At 37.2% G+C, this 21,752-nt stretch overlaps 1 protein-coding gene across 2 annotated transcripts in view; it reads left to right on the top strand.

Annotated features, from left to right (window-relative positions):
- Nucleotides 1–18,260: 18,260 nt before the first annotated feature.
- LOC114249530 (atrial natriuretic peptide receptor 2) overlaps nt 18,261–21,752 on the top strand; it is a 43,863-nt gene continuing 40,371 nt past the window's right edge. For both annotated transcript variants that reach the window (XM_028183143.2, XM_089728669.1), the window contains exon 1: nt 18,261–18,415. The gene's annotated coding sequence lies outside the window, so the exon portion shown is untranslated. The remainder of the gene's footprint in view (nt 18,416–21,752) is intronic.

Raw genomic sequence — 21,752 nt, 5'->3', positions numbered from 1 at the left:
AGCTCAATGTGCCTTCAGTTTGGAAATAGTAAGGAAATTCATCTTATATTTTGTTACCTATACTCATTTATTTAAAATAACCCATTAGACATAATATATTGCACTACACTAAAAGTAGTAAACAAATAATAAAACAAATTCACAATAGGTGGTCTTATCGCTCGAGGCGATTTCTTTGAATAAAACAGGAGAATGTATGTATGTATGAATGTATGTATTTATGTATGTATGTATAAATGTATGTATGTCTATACTTCTTGTAACTTAATATAAATTTCATTGCACCTACCACTATTCACTCTGCACTACCTTTGGTTGACTGGTAGAGAATGCCTTAGGCATTAAGCCCGCCAATGTAAATTTTACATGAAGTGTAATAAATAAAAATAAAATAAATAAACGTAGGTAAATTTAAGCGTTAAGGTAAATGAGAGCGTTACTGCTTCGCAGCAAATAAAGAACGTCGATATCTACTTATGTCAGCTTAGAAGATGCCTTAGTACCATTTATGAAGTAAAAAAATTGGTTTTTATTTCACGGTGCCCGTGGAAGTGGTGGTCTCACTGGTGTTAGCACCTCTTGTGAGTCCGCACTGGTAGGTACCATCACCCTGCTTATTTCTTGTTATTATTATATTCTTATTATATTATTTCTGTTTCAAGGGTGGGGCAGCCGTTGTAACTATACTTGAGACCTTACAACATATATGAGTATCTCAAGGTAGGTGGCAGCATTTACGTTGTAGATCTCTATGGGCTCCGATAACCATTTAACAACAGGTGGGCCGTGAGCTCGTCCATCCATCTATGCAATAAAGAAAAAAAATTGGAGAGCACGTAGCCAAGAGCGTATTTCTTTTTCAGAAATAGGTATAGCCTGCGGGTATTGTACACTACCATAGTCGCGTCATTTGCTATGACTAAATCGACCATATTAGGCCACCACGATATTAGATCCAGCAAGTATAGAACCCAGATTGGTCGAGATATATAGATATTTACAAAAATTAGTACTCCATAAAAGAGAGGCCACAAATAAAAATTATAAAATATTAACTTATAAATGATTAATCATTATGATTTACTCAGCGTAGGACTGTTCCAAATTCAAGGTTACAGAGATAAAAAAGGGTCTTTGACAGCCTAAGCATCTTGGAACCGAATTCAGAATGGAAGATACCCTTTTATCGGGGATGAAAAACGATTTGCTAAAACTTTCGAAACTTTCTGAGATAGGTGCAGAGCTTCGTAAGTGATATTAATATAATTTAGGGGCCTGACCTCTTGTGGGACACTTTAGTAGAACCTTTTCTCCTCGGATCCGTTATGAAGGGGAATAAATAATTTCGTAACTTCAATAAGCGGATTTAAATTCTCGATTTAATAAATTTATCATTGAGTCGTTTAAGTTTCAAGATTTATTATGCTAAATGAGAAAAAATATATAAACGACTCTGAAACGTTCGCACATAAATTATGGTAATTGTTTAATCAAAATTCTTAAAGTTAAATCGAAATTAAAACCAAATTTGCCATTAATTTGCAGTTAATAAGTCTGGAAGGATCTTCTTGATGTGAGGATTTAACAAAATAAAGACGATTTCATTATTTATAAGCAGAAATAGTCTCTTTCTCAAGATGCTATTCACCCAGATAGTCGTGTTCCTAGTTAGCTTCCTAAATTCTATAATACCCTTATTTCTAACCTTATCTACTGGCGGAGAATCAACACTCCGTATGTATGTATCACCATCGCACCGCCCGCCACCGGAGTAGAGTTCATCCAGACTACCTGGAGCCACTGCGGTCATCTACAGTGCGTTTCCAGAGATCTTTTTTGCCACGTACCATCCGGCTATGGAATGAGCTCCCCTCCACGGTATTTCCCGAGCGCTATGACATGTCCTTCTTCAAACGAGGCTTGTGGAGAGTATTAAGCGGTAGGCAGCGGCTTGGCTCTGCCCCTGGCATTGCTGAAGTCCATGGGCGACGGTAACCACTCACTATCAGGTGGGCCGTATGCTCGTCCGCCTACAAGGGCAAAAAAAAAAGTAGTGGTCTTCAGATTGAAGGATGAGACGGCTTATGCGATATCTACATTCTGATAATCGCTTTACCTTGTGAATATAACACCTCTGCTCATATTCGATAATGTGAAGTAATGCAAAAGCGAGAAAGAATATCTTATTAAGGGTGGTGCAATTAGAAGTCGTAAATACAGTCTGCATGAACTCGTTATACTGGTACTTTATACCGGTATCTTCTAAGAAATCTTGTATTTGAATAAAATCTGTTTCAAATATATATATATATATTTTTGTGGCCCTTGTAGGCAGACGAGCATACGACGCATCTGATGGTGAGTAGTTACCGTTGCCCATGGACTTCAGCAATGTCAGGGGCAGAACCAAGCCGCAGCCTATCGTTAAGTACTCCCCACAAGCCTCGTTTGAAGAAGGATATGTCATAGCGCTCGGGTAACACCATGGAGGAAAGCTCTACACTAAGCACATATGTACACACATTCCAATTTTAAATATTCATAAAAATATAAATAATAGCTTGAATAAACATATCAGCCAGAACACAGGAAGTATTATATATTTCGCCTCTTAGAATTTTCATAAGGGCAGCTAGGACGTATGGAATGGAAGGGGGTCAATTAACACATAGCTTCTTCCACGAAATATTCCTTACTCATAATATGTACAGTCTCTATTTGAATTAAACTACCAAAAATATAATTTGTACAAAAATAAAGTACAATACACAAAAAAAGAAGCGAATCTTTGTCAATAACAGTATACACTAGAATAATGCAGTACAGTCCCAGGTTTACCTGGTAGATAATAACTCTATCTACTATATCCATTTTTGTTTGTGAAATAAAGTTTTTATTTGCCGCTCTCTCTTTCTCAATTTGTGAAATTTCCAGCTTAATCTGTTTTCCTTTTATTCAATTACAGTAGATTGGGGGTATCGGGACGCTTTCTAATTCCAACACAAGTTTTCAGAGGTATTTCTTAGGGTGAATATCAATAAATTTTTTACATACCTATGCATTATTTATTAAACATATTTCATTGAAAATTATATTATACTCAAAAACACAAAAAAACTAGCTTGACCTGATTGACCTTGCCTTTGTGGTGAATCGGCTCACGTATGGGGATAATAGTTTTTCGATAGGGGTGGCACTTTTAGCTGTTAGGTAGGTATTTACCTTTAGGTAATTAATTTTTCAATATCTTTAATCAATTACAAAACTCTGATAGATAAATTAAACTATTTAATATTCATAAACACTAAATAAGTCTTTTTCAATTCAAAAAATTTTAATTTCACAAACGCATTGTGACAACCCAGATATGTCTCTATTCTACCCCTAATCCCTATTTCCCCAATCTACCGTACTGACCTTTCATTGTGAATTCATGGGTGTGTAGTTTATACCTGAAATTAAATTAGTGTACGTGATATAATTTACTACCTCCTTCCTCCTTCTTCAAACGAGGCTTAAGGAGAGTATTAAGCGGTAGGCAGCGGCTTGGCTCTGCCCCTGACATTGCTGAAGTCCATGGACGACGGTAACCACTCACCGTCAGGTGGGCCGTGTGCTCGTCTGCCTAAAAGGGCAATAAAAAAAAATAAAAAAAAATTTTGACCTTATTCATAATTCATTGAGTCACAATTGGTTTAATAAACGATGCGCTTGAAATATTTTATAAAAGTTAAACACTATCAGATACTCAATGTAATAATATCTTCAAGTTTAAGATTCGGTAAAGCCATTTCGAATATAGTGTCGAACGTCGAATGTTTTTATCCCAACGCGAAACAACTTCGAGAAAACATAGTTTAGTCAACTTCCAGTTTTGGCGATTCAATAAAAGAGATCTTTTTAGTGCAAAACTCGTTTCAGATTCAAATGCAAAGCGATGGTTCAGAGAGAAATACGCGCTAGTTCATTCGCGTTCAAAATAAAAATAATCCTTAAACTTTATGCGAAAAGTCCTGTGGAAGAAAAGTAAGAAATTTAGAGTTTGTACGTTTAATATTTACAAGTGGTCCTACCACCAGTAATTAATTGAAATTATAAGTTTATACACTACTAGCTAACCCGGCAGACTTCGTAGTGTCTCAATCGATATATAAAAGACCTAAACTTTTGTATAAAATAAACAAAAGGAATCCGTCTGACGGATTTTTATTTACTTCCGAGTATTTTCATATTTATCTACCTTTTAAACCTTCTCTGGACTTCCACAAATAATTCAAGACCAAAATTAGTCAAATCGGTCCAGCCGTTCTCGAGTTTTAGCGAGACAAACGAACAGCAATTCATTTTTATATATAGAGATTATGATTCCATTGTCCAAGACTATTATTATAGCACAGATTTCGCCAAGACTACATTTTAGACAAATATTAACAAAGACAAACAATATTTAATCTATGCTCAATTTGACTACAGACTATAAGAAATAAGAAAAGTTTGACCATAAATACCTATAAATATGTAGTATGCATGCGTGTGTGTGTCAAATACATAGTAGTGTGTGTAATGTTTGTTCTTATCGATTGAATGTATTTTTTATGCATCATTAAAAAAAGAAATTAACATTCTGCAGTTCTTCAATATATTCTCTATAAGTGTGGTAAATTTCATACTCCTCCGTTCGCGCAATTTTCGTAAAAAGGGATACAAAGTTTTTGCTTCACGTATTAATATATAGATTATACAGCAAATGTTAATACGGGGCGAGCCTGGTCTTTCTTGTTATTTCCTTTGATCTTACTTAGCTAGTGTTTTAGGTATTGCTTTATGTTAAGTTATTACTTAACACGTTGATTGCTATGTAGGTCACCTTACGTGTCGCTCCGAAGTCATTATGTCGATTTCTGTTACTAAGCGTCTGGATTGCCTAGCTTTGCCTTTTTTAATGTATGTTTTAGTCTTTTAAGTCTTTTACAAAAAGATTTATTCCTAGTATCTTCGGACTCATCTTACCCAGAGTCTAATACATATTCCGGCGTTTTAGTAAGAAAGATCGCAGAGAGAATTCGGCATAATTATTTCAGTGCGCCACGTAGGGTACTGGTGACCCACATGATAATCAACGTGTTAATAAATCAATTTACTCTCATCATTGGTTAATTACAAGGAGGACTGGGATTTTCGGAACGAAGTTCCTTATGGGACGATGCGGAAGGGTACTCTAACCGGGAAAAAACGTCCGTAACGTAAGATTTATATTAGTAACACACACAGTATACGACTTAACTTTGTAATAACGTACAAATTAGTAATGCACACAGTGTACGATTTAACTTTGTAATAACGTACAAAAAATAACATATTTTTATTATATATTTTTTATTAATTATTAAGGAACTTCGTTCCTATCCGGTGTCCCACGACACCACACATCTTTTTTCAAAACACCCGTACTTAGTCAATGTGTCACTTAGGCACGCACATCTGGAAGGGAATTGGAAACTACCTTTTTCTAAAAAATTCGTTAACACATACCTAGTATATTGCACGGCAAAAACCACCTCTAAAATCTTTCGCGGACCCAAAAGGTGATAGTATATACTTTGAAATTGCCTATTTTTTAATGCTTAGATGGGTGGACGAGCTCACAGCCCATCTGGTCTTAAGTGGTTACTGGACCCCACAGACATCTATAACGTAAATGCATCACCCACCTTGCGATATAAGTTCTGAGGTCTTAGTATAGTTACAACGGCTGCCTCACCGTTCTAACCGAAACGCATTATTGCTTCACGGCAGAAATGAAATGCCTTTATCGTCTTTCCACTTTACATATCCTCTCTCACAATCCCATTCAGCGTAAATTTGTTAATGAATTCGCTGGGTTTATCTACCACCGAGAGGGCTGGTTGTCGTGGCACTGACGACCGCCAGTCCGGCGTCCCGAGGGGGAGGGTGATGGGAGAGATGTGCTCCGCACTAAACGCTTCACTTTCCCCCCTTTGCCTTTTCATGAGTTCTGTCCCATGCGAGGTTTGGACATTGGTTGTTGAGCGGCAGGAGGTTTTAGTCAGTTCGACTCTGACATACCGCGCCCGCCATCCCCAGAGAAGGGTGGAAGTCTGGCGATTTCCTTCTGACCAAAAATTAAAAAAAAGGTTTATCTACCACAATTAAACTAAGTTGCACTAAAATATTTTGAAAAAAAGACGTATGTTCTTTATCTATCTTTATCACGTACCGCTTAAGTCGTAGCGTTCGTATGCGATGTTCTAATCTTGATTCAGATCACGTAAGTAACATACATAGCTTATGTATGTAGGTGAAAGCGGGACGCGTCCCGGGGACCATTAGAATATCGTTAGAATATATTATTCAGGAATTGATTATTGCGTGTCCCGTATAAGCGACGGCTAATAGTTATAATTTTACTTGTATAGTCTCTAAATTTGTTTATCTCGCGTCGTCTCTTCACTGTTGAGGGTCGTGACCGTCATGTTTAGACAGGATTTTGTTTTTTGTTATGTCTTTCTGGCGTTTCTGATCATTAGCCGCGTGAAGGGCTTCGTGGAATGAGGTTTCTAGTGTGGTGCAGATTTCATCCAACCAACTTGTTGGGCTAATATATAGGTTATTAATATTGGAACGAAGTTCCTTATGGGACGATGCGGAGGGGTACAGAAGAGGTAATACACACAGTGTACGACTTAACTTTGTAATAATGTACAAAAAATTACATATTTTTTTATCATTCATTGACCACGATCTCAGAGCGTTCGCTTGCGCAATACACTTAGTCTTATGCAAGCAACCGTGAATGAAGTGTACCACAATAAGCTCGCACGTTACCGAATGACCGTGGGTTGTTGAGAAACCTCCAGTTTTATTTTCTTTATACCTCGAATAGAACTTGGAATGAATTCCATGGTGTTTCCCGAGCGCTATGATATGTACTTCTTCAAACGAGGCCTGTGGAGAGTATTAAGCGGTAGGCAGCGGCTTGGTTCTGCCCCTGGCATTGCTGAAGCCCATGGGCGACGGTAACCACTCACCACCAGGTGGGCCGTATGCTCGTCTGCCTACATGGGCAATAAATAAAAAACTTAAAATTAATATTTTATAATAAGTAACTTCGTTCCTATCCGGTGTCCCACGACATCACGCATCTTTTTAATTATTATATTGCAATTTATAGAAGTGCAAAATTGGATAACGGTTTCTTCGATGGTTAAAACTATCGTGACCTAACAAAAATATTGTTATGCATTCGATTTTATTGGCAGGATTCGAAACATTCGAAGGGTCTTCAATAAAGTCATTTCTCAACATTAGACTTGTAAATTTCGATGAATATGAAGTCTTTTTTTCTTTTTTCAGGCGCTACGAGTGTTGCGAGCTACGGTCCGATCGAGACTGCCGCGTAGACCCGGCCTACGAACAGTGATCGATGAGTGTTGGTTGGGTAGGCTGTTTATATCCATCTTGATTTATGGATCTTTTTCATGCAGTGTCAATTCTACTTTAATATTAGATCAATGATTAGAGAAACCTAAAGCTTAGATATTTAAAATTTAATCGCGATACGAAACGTTTTTAATCTCAAGATTTTAGTTTTGGTTAATGTTCCGCCATCATCGCTGCCAGAATATTTTAGTGTATGTAAATAAAGTACATAAAGCATATAAGTTATAGTCCAAATAAATTTTGCTGATCAAATAGAAGGCTAGTGATCATTGTGTTGGCTTTAATATCTAATGCATGTTCTATTTTCATTCAAAATTGGCTTGGGGTTCGAACACTTAAAATTTATGCAGTTAGCGCAACCCTTATTGACATCGAAGAACATCAGTTATGAACAATGATAACCACAGGGGACCGCCGAACTGCTGCGACAACCTAGAATGTGTAGTGGTGAAAAGTATTATTATCGGTATGCAAACGTAAGTAAGAGGGTCACGAAACTGTAAAATATTCGAAAAGTCGTAAAGAATCTATACTAATACTTGTATTATAAAGAGGAAAGATTTGTTTGTTCGTTTGTATTGAATAGGCTCCGAAACTACGGAACCGATTTGAAAATTTTTGTCAATGTTTGGAAGCTACACTATTCCCGAGTGATATAAGCTACAATTTTTTTTGAAAAAATTTGGGATCCTTATTAAAACTCCAATAATGTAACCCAGGGTGTAAAAATATTACATAAAATATTGTTTACATCGCGTGCCCTGCGAAAACTATTGATGGTAGAATAAAATAATGCACTACGACTTTGTAGACCACATTATTATTTATAAAAAGTGTCGCGACAGCGTATGTCTAACTATTATAGTTATGTCGCAATAAGTGTTCTTTTATTTTTTTAAATAAAGTAAACGTCAAATGTCGTTGAAATTTTTGTTAAAGACCCGAGTGGAGCCGGAGCGGGCCGCTAGCAATCAATAAATTGCGTGAGATCAAACTGTTAAAATAGTTTTAATTATATTTACGATCCGCGAAAACTGAACAAAATATCATACGTTATTCTGCTCGTCAATACATGAGATGTGTGTGGCGCATATACTAAAGTCGATGTTCATATTATCAGGCCAAGATAGTATTTGTGTCAGCTTAGTACATAGTTCTTGCAGTGATATTTTTGTCAACTGCAGGAAAATTATACTAGTTCTATGTAGCTATTCTTAAAGTAAAGGAAATAATTCATGTAATCTATAAATATTCATGGATAATATAAGGAAAATCATGAAATCATAATTCACGGCATGACCCGAGGAAAACTTGTGTAAACACGTACATTTTCGTAACTAACAAATATACCTGACAGACTTACACGGAAAATACTGTATTTTTTTCCTTGGGTGGAGTGAAAAAAAAATTCCCTGGTTCTTCACATATTAGACAGCTCCTGAGATAGGAATTTGGCCGTCAGCCAGCCTCGGTATGATATGAAACAGTAATACAAGTCATTTCGTAAGTTTGTACGACTTTCGTCTCATAGCGAATGACTATTGCAAAATTCTCATCTTTGTTTGGTTAATCGGGATTCTTTAGTACGGAAAGTTGTGAAAATTTCGCCACTCGCCGGCTTGCCTGATTGTAGGGCAATAATTTATCCATTTAATCAAGCAATTGAAGAACTTTTAGGGACATTGAAACAGTAATGCGTAAAGTTCGTATGTTAAGTCGTTTATCGAGTTGCCGAATGAAGCCTCTCAGTCTATGAGACGTTGACCGAAATATAAATTCGTGGCTCACTAAAAATGTTTGGACGGCATATAACTTATTCCGTATAAATTTGATGATTTAAGATTTAAACTATATGGACCTAAGTTGAGTTGTAGAGAAAAAAAATGTCATTAGTTTTTTACTGAGCTTATGCTTAAAATGGTTTAAAATTAAAAAAAATCAGTAGTCTAGTATGGTTTAAAATTAAAAAAATTAAGTAGTCTAGTAGGATCTCTTGTGAGTCCGCACGGGTAGGTACCACCGCCCCGCCTATTTCTGCCGTGAAGCAGTAATGCGTTTCGGTCTGAAGGGTAGGGCAGCCGTTGTAACTATATTGAGATCTTAGAACTTATATCTCAAGGTGGGTGACGCATTTACGTTGTAGATGTCTATGGGCTCCAGTAACCACTTAAAACCAGGTGGGCTGTGAGCTCGTTCGCCCATCTAAGCAATAAAAAAAAAGTAACTGAAACTTTGATTTATCTCATCGTGGATGACAGCATTTAGTTTGTGATGCCCATGGGCTTCAATAAGCCCTTAATTAAGTGGCCCATGAACTTATTCAACTAATGTGTTAAATATGAAAAAATAGTTTTTACTTTGCCATAAATTACTCGCTTATAAATAATCTAGAAAGGACTAATATGATAAATGAGGTAAATAATTAGAAACTCAAAAGTAGTTCAATAGTTTCAGAGCGTACTCACTGTATTGATTCACTTATTGCCGAAACATAATTAAGTTTGAATTGGTTTGAAAGAACTGGCTCATAAAAGTGATTGGAAATACGACCCTAATGTTAACGACATTAGGATTTGTTTTCTAATCGTTAAGTTAGTTTCCAGAACGTTCTTCGATATTCTTAACGAGTTGTGCCTTTTCTATTGCTCGGGACAATTTTTTGTTAAAATCAAGGTAACAAAAATGAAATTAATATCTTAAAAAAACCGACACATTTACAATAGCTACGACAGAAAATTGATAGAAGATGATGGGAACATTCATTGCCTTTTTTTTTCGTTTAGTGTTTCTTTTAAAATTTTATATTGGTAGATTGTCTCTTGAATCCACACCGATAGGCACCAGAAGCCCGTATTTTTCTGTCGCAGTAATGCTTCTGTTTTGAAGGGCGGAGCAACCATCCCACTATAGAACTGAGAACTCATGCCATAAGTTGGGCGAATTGTTGATGTCTATGGTCTTCTTAACCACTTAACACCAGGCGATCCATGAGCTAATTACTAATATAAGTAAAAAAAAAATCAGCGTAATAGCAAAGGTAAGATTTTTTGTTATTTACATTTCGTATGATCACAAAGCTAATTGCCAAAATTCACAAGTTCACTTCAAGTGCTCACAGCGGGTGTGAAACGTTTGATGTTTTAACTTTAATAAAATTGATATTAAAGTCCCTTTGTAGATAAATTGAACTGTGAGAGAAAACGTTAAAATAACTTAAAATCAATGACGAAATTTAGTAACTTGGAAACGGCACCTTAGGCCTTTGTCTAGCCAAGAATTAACGATCGTCGGCTCTTGTTATTATAATCTGGTTAATGCTCAATTGAATGGATTTGAATTTAGCTAACGAGTTTAGGCCCGGGAACAAAGATTTTTCTTCATCTAATTTTCTAGATTTTTCTTTCTAAATTATGGTCAGCAAAATCTTTTAATTTTCATTATTAAGCTCAATGTTTTCATCATCATTTTGAAGTCGTAATTGCAAACTTTTTTTTTGCTTAAACCTGTGGTCGAACTCACGGCCCATCTTCTAATCCTCCTTCTCTATGCGTCGTAAATTCTCAATGCTGAGGGTCGTGACCCCTGTGAAGAATTCCTGAATCTTCCGGCGGACTATATCACGCCTCGTCGATCTATCCTCGGCGGCGTGGATACAGACGCGGATATACACGACCCACTTTGTGATACATGAGTTTGAAGTTTTAGTTCTGTAGTACAACGGCAGCCTCAATCTTTAAACTGTAATGCGGTACTGCTTCATGGCAGAAACAAGCATGGTAGTGGTACAAACCCGTGCGGTTTCACGAAACGCCCTACCGCCAGGGAAAAGAGCTGAGCATGAAAAGAGGTAGGCAGCGGCTTGGCTCTGTTCCTGGCATTGCTGAGGTCCATAGGCGACCATAACCACTCACCATCAGGTGGGCCGTATGCTCGTCTGTCTACAAGAGCAATAAAAAAAAGCATGGGCCTCTTTTGGGTTAGGCTCCTCATCCTTCTCTTCTATGATCGGCTTGTTCGTCTAGTTACTATATCTCTCTAGTGAACTGGGCTTAGCTGTTGTGCTACGCGATCCGGGTTCGAACCTGGTCGGGGTCAGTAGCTTTGCTAATTATATTTTTTATACGCATTCTGGCTATAAAGCCTAGGTTCGTGCCGTTGATAGTGGAATTTTCAAATTGTAAGTTGGCTGTACCCCAGGGATTTTTTAGTGTTTATGAGTGACGGTAACTACTTATCTACTTACTATCGTGTAAGTGGGATGTTCATAAACCAAGCCTGGTAGAAAAAAAAAAAAAGTGGCCTGGTGGAAAAAGCTAACCAATATTATTACAATGAGGAATTGCGATTTCTGGTGAAGCGCACCACCGCCCGAAATGATGACCACGACTATTGAGCCAAGAGGGCATACGACTGAGTAGAAAAATATCATTCACAAGTTGACCTTCAACCTTAATGCAAAATGAATTATAGCCACCGTTTTTTTAAATGTACCCACTAAAAACATAGTTTTTTTTTATATTGTATTTATTAGAAACTAGTGGACCCGGCCGACTTCTTAGTGCTTCATTCGATAAATAAAAGACCTAAACTTTTTAAGTTTAAAACAAACAAAAGGAATCCGTCCGACGGGGGACACATCAAAGGGAAAACAAAATTGTTATTTTTATTTAATTCCGAGCATTTTCATATTTATCTACCTTTTGAACCTTCTCTGGACTTCCACAAATAATTCAAGACCAAAATTAGACAAATCGGTCCAGCCGTTCTCGAGTTTTAGCGAGACTAACGAACAGCAATACATTTTTATGCTTCAATTGAACTCAAAGTAACCAAGTTCTTTTCTACTAGTTGTGGTAATTTTCCGTTGCAGCTTCACATCTGATTTTATCAATATCCAATACACCAAAATATATTTATATATTCTTGCCACACGAATACATTTTCATATATAAAATATCAGAGCGTTGTCAAAATGCGATAAACTGATTGCCCGGAGGACACTTTGACATATTTCAGATATAAATGGAAAGCTATTTTGTAGGAGCTTTTAACAAATTGTAGGTACTTATTTTCGGATAACATGTATTGATATTGATAGTGAGTAATTCCTGAAATTTCAATAATATATTGTGAGCTATAAAAGGTCAGAGGATCATCTATCAGCTTTTAATCTTACGTGACCTCCTTCTCCGTAAACTCAAGCTACTATTTGCTTAAATTTCGATGGTAATAGTAGTTCTTGTCAACGCTACTTTAACCATCGGAATTTAAATACCATTTTTATTATATTGATTTTAACTTTATTCTCTAATTTATTTTTATCAAAATCTGATCATTACTTAACTAATCCTAAGTCTAATTGAGCACTGGTCCAATCGATCAACTGGCTTTTTTTATTGCTTTTATGAGTGGACGAGCTCACAGCCTCCCTGGTGTTAAATGGTTACTGGAGTCCATGGACATCTACAACGTAAATGCGCCACCCACCTTGAGATATAGGTTCTAAGATCTCAATATAGTTACAACGGCTGCTCCACCCTTCAAGCCGAAGCGCATTACTGCTTAACGGCAGAAATAGGCAGGGCGGTGGTACTTGCCCGCGCGGATTCACAAGAGGTCCTACCTACCACTAGTAAAATGGCACTGGCACCATATTTTTTGTTTTTCTGATGTACAAATGTATCGACTGTGAACACTTAGGTTACTTAGGAGCGTAAGGTTTGCGCTTGAATGTTCACGGTTGGCATTCAATTAACAGCCTAAAGACATTGTACGTGGTACAATTGTCGGTTGTGTTTGAATCACGTTCTTTTTGACAGTAGTGAACTACATATATTGACAGCAACTATTTTTTTACTATATAGGTCTATGTTTTTACTAATTCGTCATTAATGTCGTATTAAAAAAAAAGCCGTTTTCAACAATTCTCTATTCAATAAGTACATACTTCGGATGGAAACATCAAAATTGTAATCACTATGAAAATTCAAGTGCCAATTTTCCGTTAACCACGTTATTCAGTAGTCGAGTGTTTATGTAGCCACAAAATTTTACCCAGGAGAACAAGCGGTTCGGCTATATTTACGTAAAATACCCCTGGGAATTTTGCGAAGGATCTCTTGACGATTACGCATACTCGACGGATTCATATTTGTTGTCCCTTGAAAGCGAATTAATGGGAAACAATTAATTTACTTTGAGATTGATGGTAGATGACTGGTAGATAGCGAGATCGAATTATAAAGATTGAAGAAATTCGAGTATAAATTACAGACAACTACACTTTACAGACACTTTTGCTGAGACGTTTGGATAAGTAGAATTTTGGAATAACAAAAAGGTCGGCACCTCGATTCGACCTCGACTCTCGATTCTGTTGTGCAATAGCGCTTAGTGCCACTATTGGCTTTAACAATCATTATTGTGACATTTCAAATAAATAAAGTGACATTCACGAATACGACCGAACATTCATTAATCGAAATGAGTGTTTGGTTCAATCAATCGTGATTGACAAAACTAAAACGCTAAAACTAACAAACTAAACGCTACGATGAATTGCTGACCTTCTGTTTTTTCTAAATCAATGCGGTCGACCTTGTGTTGTCTCTATTTGCTTATAAATGATCAACAGCAATAATAAGACGTGCGCTTAAGTCTATGACTACCACTGAGGATTCTTGTAAAACTCGTTCCAAGATGTACATATCATCATTAAAGAGTCAATCAGAAAAGTCAAACGAGGGTCTAAGAAGCAATGAGAAGAGATATGTGGAAGAGTGGGGCGAGTACGTGACCAGGGTCCGTTCTAGCAGCCGTTATACCATACTCTTTCTTTTAATTCCTATTTTGGGTGATCGGGCGTGATAATATCATATGTAATCTCACGCTCCTGCTTATTTCTGCGACGAAACAATTGCTTTGATACCCAATGACATTGAGAATTATTCATATCAGCATAAAAGTACTATATTATATTCGCGATATCCTTGTTTTATTTAAGACAACGTTCTTTTATAATGTCCGAAATCGAAGCTTAATGTTTAAAGTAAATAGAAAATAATATTATTCCATATCCAAGAAATGCTTCTTGATTGGCAGCAGAATGTTGAATGAAAAAGAAGAACAAAGAATGAAACTTCAATTATTCTAGCAAGAAACAAAGGGATATTTCGATTTTATTTTTCACACGTCGAACATGGCTGCAGGGGATTAAATAAACATTCCGGAATTGTCATCACGGGGCATGTTTGCGGTTTCGTTCGACTTACATATTCATGTATGGAAAAATTGTATCCAGAATAATATATACATGTATAAAAGGACAGTGTCCCATTTATTTTGTACGAATTGTATTGAAGTAAAGTGTAGTGGGTGTAGTGAGAAAGCAAAGTTATGCAGTTTCACAATATACATAATATAATATAAGCACAATATGTATATAAATACATAGTGTGTACACACTATTATTATATATACACATACACATATCTTATCTTATACCTTTAAACGAGCAATTCTTGTATATTAATATAACTAGTCAGGTCATAAGTATTGTCACACAGTAAAAACTTTTCTTTTAGAATGCTGGCCACAAAAAAGTTTATTGAATTCGAATTTCTAATTGTTCATGAAAATAAAAATGTATACTTTTAGAATTTTACTCATTTTTAAATATGGAGTGGACGCTTAAAGAAGACCGTGTTGCAGTTATTGCGTTGCATCGTTGCGGTTACGCGCCAATTCAAAATTTTAACATACTGAAAAATTTGAATATAACCAAAAGATTCGTTTATTGTACCATCAAACGATACAATGAAGACTCTAGTGTAGATGACAGGTCAAGAAGTGGTCGCCCTCGGTCTGTTAGGACTCCAGCAGTGATAAAAGCTGTGAAGGCGCGAATTCAAAGAAATCCCAAACGTAAGCAGAAACTGTTGGCCCTTCAGATGGGGTTAAGCAGAACCACGGTGAAAAGGATGTTAAATGAAGACTTAGGGCTTCGGGCATATCGAAGAAAAACAGGACATGGTTTGAATGCTCGTCTAATGGACCGGAGACTGAAGAGATGCCGCGCTTTGTTGAAGCGGTACGCGGGAAAAAAATATCGGGAAATTATTTTTTCGGATGAAAAAATTTTTACCGTAGAGAGCTACAACAAACAAAATGATAAGGTGTACGCACACAGTAGTGAAGAAGCGAGCAACCGTATTCCGCGTGTCCAACGAGGTCATTTTCCATCCTCGCTCATGGTATGGTTGGGAGTTTCTTATTGGGGCTTAACAGAGGTACATTTTTGTGAGAAAGGTGTAAAAACGAATCCAGTTGTGTATCAAAATACAGTCCTGACGAACCTTGTGGAACCTGTTTCTCATACCATGTTCAATAACAGGCACTGGGTATTCCAACAAGATTCGGCGCCAGCTCATAGAGCGAAGAGCACACAAGACTGGCTGGCGGCGCGTGAAATCGACTTCATCCGGCACGAAGACTGGCCCTCCTCCAGTCCAGATTTGAATCCGTTAGATTACAAGATATGGCAACACTTGGAGGAAAAGGCGTGCTCAAAGCCTCATCCCAATTTGGAGTCACTAAAGACATCCTTGATTAAGGCAGCCGCCGATATTGACATGGACCTCGTTCGTGCTGCGATAGACGACTGGCCGCGCAGATTGAAGGCCTGTATTCAAAATCACGGAGGTCATTTTGAATAAACTTTAGTGTCATAAGAATCTATGTTTTGTTAAGTTCATTTTGGTATATGAATGGTTACATAATGAATAAACTTATTTCAATTATTTTACATTAAACATGTGACAGAATTTATGACCTGACTAGGTATATGGATATAATCTGAATCTCGAAAACGGCTCCAACGATTTTCATAAAATTTAGTATACAGGGGATTTCAGGGGCGATAAATCGATCTAGCCACGATTTATTTTGAGAAAATGTTGTTTTATTCGTGTTTTCAATAATCAACTCTTCCCGACATCTATTGGCGAATAATAATACTATTTTTCTTAATTGAGGGCAACTAACCATTTTAAAGACACAATAAGATGGCGTTATCAAAAAAAAAACCGAGAAAAGCTCGGTCATCATCTAGTATAATAATATTATTAAAGACGGGCAAGCCAGCCCACAGTCCCGCTTAATGTGAGCTGTTGCCGAAACACTTTCATACATATATGCGAACCCCACTGTGTCAAATCAAAACGCTTCAAGCTGAATGCATTTAACTAGGCAGTTATTTGGAAATATGTGCTTAGAGTAATGCTACAGAAGCAATCGGTATGACTTTCTCGAAGAGTTTGAAATCGTGTACCTTTGTCTTCAGATAGATAGTCGAGTATATTACTATAATCACTTGGTGGTACTTAATGTATGCACCCGAAAATGAATATTGGTACAAGTAGTCGAAATTTACACGAAGTTATAGTATGTAAATAAAGTGACGTAGCTTAAATTATCTTTTATTATACCTCAATAACAAGAATTGAAAATGGCAAAGAATTTTACGTGTTAACAGTAACAACGTGAATTAGTCGGAACGGTTTGCGAACTAGGCCACCGTAAGTTATTGCTACCATCTCAGCATTTAACTTTCGTAGTTGTAGTGTCTTCACTATATTTCCTAACCTATATTCTCCTTATTTCCAACGTGTACCATTTTCAGGGAAACCTGATTTTAAGAACATTTTTATTAGTTAATTGATTTTTTTGGAACGAAGTTCCTTACCGGACGATGCGGAGGGGTACCCTAACCGGGAAAAAACGTCCGTAACGTAAGATTTTATCGTTGTGTGCACTGTGTGCATTATTATTAGTAATGCACACAGTGTTCGACTTAACTTTGTAATAACATACAAAGTAGTAATGCATACAGTGTACGACTTAACTTTGTAATAACGTACAAAAAATAACATTTTTTTATCATTCATTGACCACGATTTCAGAGCGTTTGTTTGCACAATACACTAACTCTTATGCAAAGAACCGTGAATGAAGTGTACCGCAATAAGTTCGCACGTTACCGAGTGATCGTGGGTTGTTGCGAAACCTCCAGTTTTATTTTCTTTATACCTCGAATAGAACTTAAAATTAATATTTTTATAATAAAGAACTTCGTTCCTATCCGGTGTCCCACGACACCATACATCTTTTTAAAATTATTTTTGATTTTGTTCTTTGACGGCAGAGATCTTGACACTTCTTTTAAAAAAAACTTGAGTTTTTGTTGATATCAGAGCTATCTTCTTTCTTTTTTGTCTCCACCTTATCCCACTAGGTGAGGTCGGCACAGCGAATTTTTCTATTCCATTCTCTTCTATCAGCTGTCATCTCAACACTCACTCCTCTTTCTCTCATATCGTCATTCACACACTCCATCCATGTTTTCTTCGGTCGAACTCTTCCCCTCTACCTTGCACTAGTATGTCCATACATCTCCTCGTCACATGCATCTCCTCTCTATGCATCACATGTCCATACCACCCTAACCGTCCGCTCCTTAATTTGTCAATCACCGGGGCTACTTTTACGCTTCCTCTGTTATACTAATTCCTTATCTTGTCTATTCTTGTCACTCCACACATCCATTTCAACATCCGCATGCACCCCTTTTTCATGCTTTACATGACTACGAAGAATTAAAAGTGTGTCAAAATTTTCATAACACGTCTTAGGAGTGTAACACTTTTAAAATGATAACTTAGCGAGGACTTAGCACATGTCCAATTATTTTGCCATCTACATCCATAAATCAAGATGGGTATAAACATAGCCCACCCAACACTCATCGATCACTGTTCGTAGGCCGGGTCTACGCGGCAGTCTCGATCGGACCGTAGCTCGCAACACTCGTAGCGCCGTAGCAAGCTCTACGGTATTACACACGCCGCCGTTAGTAGAGTTACTTGTGTTGTGTTTGTTCGGACCGAAGGAAAGCTCAGTAAGTTTCACTAAAGTATTTTTAATAATTTTTTTGGGCAATCATTTGTTTTAAATTTTAATTTTAGACGCTTTTCAATTAAATTTTCAATTGATTTATTTATGACAAATTAACTTAAAGCTTAATTATCGACTTTACAATTGCTTTTTGAATTGCAATCGAACCGTTACCCAGTGCCCATAGATCAGGTCCATTAGTAAATTAAAATAGTCCAACCGCCTCCGAAAGTAGGCCAAGATTGTATGTGCTTCATTTTTATAAGTAACAAAGTTAAATGCAAGTTTGATGGGGTAAGAAATAGGTCAATGATCGCGGAGGCGCGGCGTGTAATGTAATTTGCCGGTCGCTTGAGTTTTTTTTTATTGCTTTTATGGATGGACGACCTCACGGCCCACCCGGCGATAAGTGGTAACTAGAGCCCGTAGACACCGATAACTTAATTACCGAGACCTTTCAAATGCATTACTGCTTCACGGCAGAAATAGGCAGAGTGATGGTACCTGGCCGCGCGGATTCACAAGACACCCCACCACCAGCAGTCAGCACTGGTGTAATTAATATTTACTGTGATTTTGCTTTCGTTATACCATCCTCTATACTATGCCATGCACTTGGTCACCAATTTAACGAGGTTTAATTAGCTTGACCTCTATCTTTTCCTGAAACGAAGTTTTTCAACATAATTTTCAATGACTCAGTTCGTTTATTTAAACCGAAGATTTGCACCAATTTATATAATATACACTTTCGGGTTTCGCCAGGATAATAAAAAAAGAATTTAGAATTTAGAATACTAAAATTTAGAATACTAATTTCCAGTTAATTTTGACAGAATACTAATTTCCAGCTAAGAAGAATTTAAAATACTAAAATTTAGAATACTAATTTCCAGTTAATTTTGACAGAATACTAATATCCAATTAAGAAGAATTTAGAATACTAAAATTTAGAATACTAATTTCCAGTTAATTTTGACAGAATACTAATATCCAGTTAATAAGAATTTAGAATACTAATTTCCAGTTAACTTCGAAACGGGTTTTTAATTATTATTTTTTAAATATTAGTAAATTCATTGGTCGTAAATTATTTTAAAACTAACCAAAATAAACTCAATTGTGATAAATTGATACTGTAGCGATACGCTACGATCATTTTCAGCCCTGAGTAAATTCCGGTTCGATATCAAAGTCTTTGTTTATTCTCAAAACTATGACGTCATTCAATGGTAACTACATCGCGTCGAAAGACGTCAGCGTGTCGGTGACTTCGTTTCCCGGTGACCAGTTTTACACAGCCTCGTGGTGCTTCACTTCTGTGACGACATTTTTACGTTCGTCAAATTATGACTACCGCCGTGTGAAACGCTTGGAAAATCTGGGATTTCCCGCCATCAAAAACTATTCACGAAGTGAAAGCAATAGCCTACTTTGAATATACATGGCTGTGATGGGTGGTCGTGCTCACAGCTCACTTGGTGTGAACTGGTCACTGAAGCCCATAGATATATACCACGTTAATACATATACAGTACAACGGCTACCCTACCCTTCAAACCGAAACGCATTACTGCTTCATGACAGACATAGGTAGGGTAATAGTAACTACCTGTGCGGGCTAACAAGACGTCCTACTGTCAGTAAATATTTATTCTTCCTATTCGTACACTCTTGACAGAGTGGTCGTGGTCATGCATCAGTCGGATACGACCTGCTCATGACTCTCGTGGGAAATTAGTGCAGTGGTTTCCCGTTGCCTTCTGCACCAGCATTTTAGGGGGTATTTGATCCCCAAGGTTTCTGACGCCTCTTCCGTACAGGTTGTCCTGACGGGTGTGTATGGTTATACCGCCATTGCTCGGTCGCCATTGCCCCGTTCGTTCTCTAGCAGGGAGCACCACGGAAATCTGTTGGTCGCCGCCGCCATCCGGCGCGTGCAGGTGGGGTTGACAATAGGGCCGGTGAAGGTAGCATTCCGATCTCCCCTTACTCCCCGTAAATATTTATAGTTGTGTATTATTTGGGTACTTATATTAGATTATAATGAATTATTATTTTTGCTCTTACTCATGTACTACTATTCTGCTTATTTTAATAGCAATTAAGGTATTGGCTCGAAGGATGGAATAGCTATTATAAAATAAAATTGAAAACTGACCACTACAATTGAATTTTGAAATGAGTGGCGTCTTACACGTACCGATGTTTATGTAGCACACTAAAAAATTAAACCTACATATTTGTTCTCAAGCTGAAATTTATATGTGCGACTTCTATCTTACTTCTAGCAGGATTATCAGTTTAACGTAAATTTTACTGCTTAAAAATTATAATAATTTTAAATGACTATTAACTGAGAATTAATGTTGTTTAGATCGCAATCAAAACTTGAATATCTTCAAAGATATTCATGAAGAGAGTCAAGTGAATTATTCTCTCAAAGCGCTCTTAAAATTCCAATCTCGTCATCCCTATTTAAAGTTATACGTGCCGAGAACTTTAGTCGTGATTTATTACTAACATTCATAATTAACAATTTTCACTTGAAACGCCTCAGTTCCTGTCGAGGTCTGACGCGCAAGTCGACCCTCGTTGACCTCCTCCATAAATGTGGTAATGGACCCGCCCCTTAGGGACGCATGTGATCATGTTCCGAACGCTACACGCGATAATTGCTTTGTTAGGTTCGGATGATGGAGAGCAAAAAAAAAAGAACCATTTTACGTAAATGAACAAATGGTTCAACACATAGTAAACACAATACGAAGTTTACCGCCTATTTCGCAAACGATGGAAGTATGTCTTTTATATTTGAATGAATAGATGTTGCAAGAATATAGCACTGATACTGATTTTTTTTTCCCTACCTATGCTGATTGCCTTGAGAGGCTATGTCAGCTTACCCTAGCGTGTGTAGGTGAGCTCACGGGGCTCAAACCGGAGAGTTGCTAACACTGACCTTAGCAAGAGCAGTGCTTCGCAGAATCTACCACCGGATCGGAAACGCGACCCACTGAGAAGATCCGGCGAGAAACTCAGTGGGCTGTGTCTGTGGGTTAATTCGCTCGTGGAGCCCTTCGTCGCAAGCGACGGGTTCGACGAGGACGGTGACCGGGTGACTGATAGCACTTGGTTGTTGTTCCTCCATCGTGTGATTCATTTTGGAATGCTTATATAAGTATGTATACACAAAACACGTTTTAAATTCCTAAATCGAATCAAGACACAATCTTACACACACTTAAAGTACTTCTAACGTTTTACATATTACGTCACGATCGTTTTCTAAATTCAATAATTTATCATAAGTCCAAAAACACACTAAGTTATGTTAAGTT

This window comes from Bombyx mandarina, chromosome 07 (genome assembly GCF_030267445.1).
Source record: "Bombyx mandarina strain Sakado chromosome 07, ASM3026744v2".
In the NCBI taxonomy this organism is placed as follows: domain Eukaryota; kingdom Metazoa; phylum Arthropoda; class Insecta; order Lepidoptera; family Bombycidae; genus Bombyx; species Bombyx mandarina.
This window is presented reverse-complemented; position numbering and strand designations above follow the sequence as displayed.